Here is a 6,901-nt window from a genome sequence, read left to right on the forward strand (position 1 = left end):
TTATGTGCGATAAACTGTGTCGCCTGAATAACCTTGTTTGAGATCTGCATGGTATTAGAGAGGCGTTGCGCCCATTTGGACACATGGTTGTGTCTGTTTGTGATTATGGTAGTTTGGATGTACTCTTATTCACTTCTGTGCACCTGCGAAGTTGTTCAAGCATATTTGACCCACCATTGTAACAAAGGTGGTTTCCGCCTGCGGCATGTGGTACTCACCGATTGGAATGGTGCTGGTCGTAATGAGTTCTAGATCTTCATCCTAAACGAGTCAAGAAATGTTATGATATTGCTGTAAGTTTTTTGTCTGCCGTAAAATCCATCCCTTTCTCAACTTGGTGTGTCAGCGGCAACCGGTGTGAACCTCCACGCGGGTGGGGCGAACGGACCTCTGGACATTTCCATCAGATTATATTCCACTAATCCTTCTCCAAATTTATTTTCCAGGTACGACTTTGAAACACGTGTTTAAAGATTCTGAACTTTGCTTGCGACTTGTCATAATAAAATTACGTTTTCAAACAAACGACTTCATATTTATTGACAATGCAAGGTTCACTTAAACGAAGTCATTCAAGCCTTGCTTTGAAGCTATGCTTACGTAGGTGAGAAAACGCGGGCGTACATTTTTGGTTACGTATACACCTCTACAGTGGTCCGGGTACGTAGTGCATCCAGGACAGAATCACCTCTAGCAGCATATATCTAGAATTGTGTTCGGGAGCCCTGCGGCATACACGTGGCTGAGACAATTGCCACGCGTCTCAGGTGCTTCACTTCTAAAGCGTCACTCGTATACCGAAACTTCGTTACACGCTCATCAAAAGTAATAGTTATTCAAACGGAAGATTTTGGGATGCAGATGTACCGTGGACTTGAGATTTTCTACGGCATATAAAATCTCCAATGCGTGCAAGCCACCTTGCATAGTCGCTAGACACATAACAAGCACGCAGTGGAAGCGAGAGTAATCGACGATTCTCTGAAAGTGGGAGTTCATGGCAATGTAATTGAACGATAACTGAAAAGAATGACTACTAGCCGAAAATGAGTTAGCAAGGTTCCACACCAACGATCGTGACAAAAATAAACAAGCATAGAAGGCAATGATCACTACATACCCCAACTGCTCTCATTCTGCGGGGTTTTCAAATGATTGGTAAACCTTCTTTTATGTCCACACAATAATTTGCGTTAGAGCGTGCACTGGGGGACCTGCTCTAGCAGAACCACAGACACTATCGTTAGTCCGTTGGCTGTGCACTCAGGGTAACACATACAATTACACATATGCGAATCATTTCCATAGAACGACTTACTGTATCACAACAAGTGATAGCCGCCGAGTGAAAACAGTAAGCACACCAATAACGACTGCTAAATGTGGGCTATTCTAATTGCCCACTTTGTGTTAGCGATATTAAACACAAATATCATCGTTCTTTTGGGACAGTTACGTTTAGGGCCAACATGGCCGATTACAGCTGTCACAATTAATCCAGGCTAAACTTCTGGGAATTGCATATTGTCTGCCTTCATAACATTTGGAAATCTGTTATCAATGTGAATTTTTATCAGATACAACAAACCCAACTATAATTATATGTTTCGTTGAAGAGGGTCAATCCTAATCCTCAAATCCGCTATGTCACTATTTTTGAATGCTGTTGCCGTATGGATTCCAGCCAATTAGAATGAAGATGACGCCGAAAGATGCGTGATCGCAAGACGCCCCATCAGTGGTATTATACTTTAGTTCAAATTGACCGTCCAGATTGTGGCAGTCCTTCTACCGCACTGATTTCGTTGTTTTGGTTCCTCATTTTTCGCAATTTGAAGTTTTCTTGCCATGCGTCAGGCAGGATGGCTCTTTTTGCCCACACTCGCTCTGCTTTGGCTCGCTACCTTCAACCTTAACGATCTGGGCTTGTCTCAGCTTCGTATACTCCCCAAGAAGCAAGGTAAACTTCTGAAAACTGCAGTTCCTTTACCATGCCTGCTTAGACGTGTCCGAATCTACATCGCGTATTGCCTACTGTTTGCGACATTATCCATTTTGTCGCGTAATCCCTAATACCAGCTAGTCTATCCGGTTGTACTTCCTCCTGACTGTAACCCAATGATCATGTTTGAGAGTATACCACCCACCATTTAAGAATAAACGTTATTAATACTATTATTATTTAAACCAGTTTCTCAGTCGGGCTGGGCCTACATGGTGCTACTTTTGCTCTTGAGTTCAGAAATCAGACTCATAACGTACGGCAAATAGTACCGGGGAAAATCTTTCGTGTGCGCACAATATTCACAGTTGCAAACCAGTGGTCGCTGGACTGGCACCCTCCTTTGAATGACGAAACGTGCGTCCGCATGTCATTCAGAGGGGAGTCAGCAAAAGGCTCTGTCGTGCGGAGTCGGAATAGACTAGAAGACACCATAAGAGTGGATTCCAAAAATGATTTAAGCATCTGGCTTAATTCAAAGATGTCCTTCTCACTGCACATACGAAGCTGGCTCAAAACGTATTCGTCATTCTACAGACGATTCGGCAAACCTCCTCCCTTATTGCCCGCACGGACTTCCAAATACTCTACGAGGCCTACGTCAGACCGCCTCTTGAATGTACCGACCAAGTCGTCTACTCAGAATGCAAGGATGTAAGCATTATTGAATGTGTCCAACGAACTGCAACGAACTTTGTGATACCTCACATCGTTTAGTGAAAGATTTAGTGATCCGAAATATGCACTGTAGATTTTGACTCGTGTGTCCAGCACAAGGGCGGGTTGATCACTGATATATGCGTGCTCCATTTCAATATCTCATTTGAGTCGCTGTTTCAACAAACGTTATTTTCCTATATGCCACATATGATTTTGAGCCTAGACCACTGATCCATATCAAATCCATAAAACTAAAATGTGTAGTCACTCCGTTTGTTTCACCATAAACCAATTTCGCTGGACGGTGCATCTGAAATAAAAAAGTGTATATTCAATTTACTCTTGTCTACATCCTTGGTAAAATTGTTCAGAAGAAGCACTGTGATATAGGTAGACTGACCACTTGCCTAGTTAGCCCCATCGTCTATAATGATGCATCCGTGCGTGCACCGATGTTGAAATGTCGAGGTTCGGTGATAATATAGATTATTGCACGCAGCGAAGTTAGAGCTAACGGGGAGTGTATACAAGTTGCTGGCAGGATCTAGTGGCATAGACCTGATCTTTAGGATTCAAGGGCCTCGTGCGTGCTTAAGCGTGTACTCTTGGCTGTTGCCGCGGCGGCGATCTAGTGAGTGGGCGGGTACTGCATCAAAAATGCTCCTTTAGAGCACCAAATCCGTTTCTACTTCTCGTCAATAATCATACTGACAATTATTACCAGCTGTTAGATGGCAGACTATCAGGCGTGATAAAAGATATTACTTCTTAGCTGTTGGGTGGCACGCCGCATGCGTGGTCATAACGGAATGGTCCGAATAGGATCACGGGTGATGGGATTAGTGGGTACTTAGGATTGTTTAAAAATGGGGTGACTATCCAGATAGTAGGCATCACCGACGTAGATNGGGTTGATCACTGATATATGTGTGCTTCATTTCAATATCTCGTTTGAATCACTGTTTCAACAGACATTAGTTTCCTATATGCCATATATGATTTCGAGCCTAGACCACTGATCCATATCAAATCCATAAAACTAAAATGTGTAGTCACTCCGTTTGTTTCTCCATAAACCAATTTCGCTGGACGGTGCATCTGAAATAAAAAAGTGTATATTCAATTTACTCTTGTCTACATCCTTGGTAAAATTGTTCAGAAGAAGCACTGTGATATAGGTAGACTGACCACTTGCCTAGTTAGCCCCATCGTCTATAATGATGCATCCGTGCGTGCACCGATGTTGAAATGTCGAGGTTCGGTGATAATATAGATTATTGCACGCAGCGAAGTTAGAGCTAACGGGGAGTGTATACAAGTTGCTGGCCGGATCTAGTGGTATAGACCTGATCCCTAGGATTCAAGGGCCTCGTGCGTGCTTAAGCGTGTACTCTTGGCTGTAGCCGCGGCGGTGTTGTAGTGAGTGGGCGGGTACTGCATCAAAAATGCTCCTATAGGGCACCAAATCCGTTTCCACTTCACGTCAATAATCATACTGACAATTATTACCAGCTGTTAGATGGCAGACTATCAGGCGTGATAAAAAATATTACTTCCCAGCTGTTTGGGTGGCACCCGCATACATGGTCATAAGGGAATGGTCTGGATATGATCATGGGCGATGGGATTAGTGGTTACTTAGGATTGGTTAAAAAAGGGGTGACTATCCAGATAGTAGGCATCACCGACGTAGATNCGAGTCAAGAAATGTTATGATATTGCTGTGAGTTTTTGTCTGCCCTAAAATCCATCCCTTCCTCAACTTGGTGCGTCAGCGGCAACCGGTGTGAACCTTCACGCGGGTAGGGCGAACGGACCTCCGGACATTTCCATCAGGTTATATTCTACTAATCCTTCTCCAAATTTATTTTCCAGGTACGACTTTGAAACAAACATTTAAAGATTCTGAACTTTGCTTGCGACTTGTCATAATAAAATTACGTTTTCAAACAAACGACTTCATATTTATTGACAATGCAAGGTTCACTTAAACGAAGTCATTCAAGCCTTGCTTTGAAGCTATGCTTACGTAGGTGAGAAAACGCGGGCGTACATTTTTGGTTACGTATACACCTCTACAGTGGTCCGGGTACGTAGTGCATCCAGGACAGAATCACCTCTAGCAGCATATATCTAGAAATGTGTTCGGGAGCCCTGCGGCATACACGTGGCTGAGACAATTGCCACGCGTCTCGGGTGCTTCACTTCTAAAGCGTCACTCGTATACCGAAACTTCGTTACACGCTCATCAAAAGTAATAGTTATTCAAACGGAAGATTTTGGGATGCAGATGTACCGTGGACTTGAGATTTTCTACGGCATATAAAATCTCCAATGCGTGCAAGCCACCTTGCATAGTCGCTAGACACATAACAAGCACGCAGTGGAAGCGAGAGTAATCGACGATTCTCTGAAAGTGGGAGTTCATGGCAATGTAATTGAACGATAACTGAAAAGAATGACTACTAGCCGAAAATGAGTTAGCAAGGTTCCACACCAACGATCGTGACAAAAATAAACAAGCATAGAAGGCAATGATCACTACATACCCCAACTGCTCTCATTCTGCGGGGTTTTCAAATGATTGGTAAACCTTCTTTTATGTCCACACAATAATTTGCGTTAGAGCGTGCACTGGGGGACCTGCTCTAGCAGAACCACAGACACTATCGTTAGTCCGTTGGCTGTGCACTCAGGGTAACACATACAATTACACATATGCGAATCATTTCCATAGAACGACTTACTGTATCACAACAAGTGATAGCCGCCGAGTGAAAACAGTAAGCACACCAATAACGACTGCTAAATGTGGGCTATTCTAATTGCCCACTTTGTGTTAGCGATATTAAACACAAATATCATCGTTCTTTTGGGACAGTTACGTTTAGGGCCAACATGGCCGATTACAGCTGTCACAATTAATCCAGGCTAAACTTCTGGGAATTGCATATTGTCTGCCTTCATAACATTTGGAAATCTGTTATCAATGTGAATTTTTATCAAACACAACAAACCCAACTATAATTATATGTTTCGTTGAAGAGGGTCAATCCTAATCCTCAAATCCGCTATGTCACTATTTTTGAATGCTGTTGCCGTATGGATTCCAGCCAATTAGAATGAAGATGACGCCGAAAGATGCGTGATCGCAAGACGCCCCATCAGTGGTATTATACTTTAGTTCAAATTGACCGTCTAGATTGTGGCAGTCCTTCTACCGCACTGATTTCGTTGTTTTGGTTCCTCATTTTTCGCAATTTGAAGTTTTCTTGCCATGCGTCAGGCAGGATGGCTCTTTTTGCCCACACTCGCATTGCTTTGGCTCGCTACCTTCAACCTTAACGATCTGGGCTTGTCTCAGCTTCGTATACTCCCCAAGAAGCAAGGTAAACTTCTGAAAACTGCAGTTCCTTTACCATGCCTGCTTAGACGTGTCCGAATCTACATCGCGTATTGCCTACTGTTTGCGACATTATCCATTTTGTCGCGTAATCCCTAATACCAGCTAGTCTATCCGGTTGTACTTCCTCCTGACTGTAACCCAATGATCATGTTTGAGAGTATACCACCCACCATTTAAGAATAAACGTTATTAATACTATTATTATTTAAACCAGTTTCTCAGTCGGGCTGGGCCTACATGGTGCTACTTTGCTTTTGNTATTATTTAAACCAGTCGCTCAGTCGGGCTGGGCCTACATGGTGCTACTTTTGCTCTTGAGTTCAGAAATCAGACTCATAACGTACGGCAAATAGTACCGGGGAAAATCTTTCGTGTGCGCACAATATTCACAGTTGCAAACCAGTGGTCGTTGGACTGGCACCTTCCTTTGAATGACGAAACGTGCGCCCGCATGTCATTCAGAGGGGAGTCAGCAAAAGGCTCTGTCATGCGGGGTCAGAATAGACTAGAAGACACCATAAGAGTGGATTCCAAAAATGATTTAAGCATCTGGCTTAATTCAAAGATGTCCTTCTCACTGCACATGCGAAGTTGGCTCAAAATGTATTCGTCATTCTACAGATGATTCGGCAAACCTCCTCCCGTATTGCTCGCACGGACTTCCAAATACTCTACAAAGCCTACGTCAGACCGCTTCTTGAATATATCGACCAAGTCGTCTACTCAGAACGCAAGGATGTGATCATTATTGAATGTGTCCAACGAGCTGCAACAAACTTTGTGATACCTCACATCGTTTAGCGTAAGATTTAGTGATCCGAAATATGCACTGT

The sequence above is a fragment of the Opisthorchis viverrini genome (genome assembly GCF_000715545.1).
Source record: "Opisthorchis viverrini unplaced genomic scaffold opera_v5_320, whole genome shotgun sequence".
NCBI lineage: Eukaryota > Metazoa > Platyhelminthes > Trematoda > Opisthorchiida > Opisthorchiidae > Opisthorchis > Opisthorchis viverrini.